This window comes from Apteryx rowi, unplaced genomic scaffold (assembly GCF_003343035.1).
Source record: "Apteryx rowi isolate R43461 unplaced genomic scaffold, aptRow1 scaffold_1277, whole genome shotgun sequence".
Lineage (NCBI taxonomy): Eukaryota > Metazoa > Chordata > Aves > Apterygiformes > Apterygidae > Apteryx > Apteryx rowi.
This window is the reverse complement of record NW_020447505.1, coordinates 7841-8901: the sequence shown is the minus strand read 5'-3', so window position 1 is coordinate 8901 and position 1061 is coordinate 7841.

Sequence of the window (1061 nt, the reverse complement as noted above, 5' to 3'; positions counted from 1 at the left end):
AGGGAGGTGTCCGTGGGTCTGTGCATCTGTCCGTCCGTGCATCTGTCCGTGCATCCATCCGTGCAACCGTCCGGCTGTCTGTCTGCAGGGAGGGGTCTCACCCATGCACCCCCGGGGGGGTGGGCATGGGGTGATGCTGGCCACACAAGGGAGGTGTCCGTGTGTCCATGCATCTGCCTGTCTGTGCATCCGTCCCTGCATCCGTCCATGCACCTGCATGTCTGTCAGTCTGTGGGGAGGGGTCTCACCTGTGCACCCCGGGGTGGGCGTGGGGTGATGCTGGCCATGCGAGGGAGGTGTCCGTGTGTCCGTGCACCACTGTGTCTGTCTGTCCGTGTGTCCATGCATCCAGCGCTGTGTCCATGCATCACTGCACCTGTGTGTCTGTGCACCCCTGTGTCCGTGCATGCGTGCACCCGTGCTGCGTCCGGCATGGCGCTGTCTGTGTGTCCGTACGGGTCTGCGTCCGYGCGTCCGGCGTGGCTCTGTGCGTGTGTCTGCGCTGCATCCGTGTGTCTGGCGTGGCGCTGTGCGTGTGTCCGCACGGGGCTGCGTCCGCGTGTCCAGCGTGGCTCTGCGCGTGCGTCCGCGCGGGGCTGCGTCCGTGCGTCCGYGCCTCGGCGCTCTGACCGTCCCCGCCGCAGGCGTGCCGGCACTTCAACGACAGCGGGGCCTGCGTGCCGCTCTGCCCCCGGCCCCTCATCTACAACAGACTCACCTTCCAGCTGGAGCCCAACCCCGACACCAAGTACCAGTACGGGGGCATCTGCGTCCGGAGCTGCCCGCGTGAGCCGGGGCGCCGCGGCGGGGAGGGCCGGCGGGCGAGGGCCCAGGCGTCCGGGCGAGGGCCCAGGCGTCCGGGCCCCCCCCCTGCCTCCAACCCCGGGGCCCCTTGGTCCCCGCGGCGCCCCCCCGGGTCCTTACCAGGCGGCGGGGTCGTATTCGGCCCACACGCGCACGTACTCGTCCAGGTGGTGGGGCCCCAGGATGGAGGAGTCGCGCGTCAGGTACTCGAAGTTGTCCATGATGACGGCGACGAAGAGGTTCAGCATCTGGGGGGG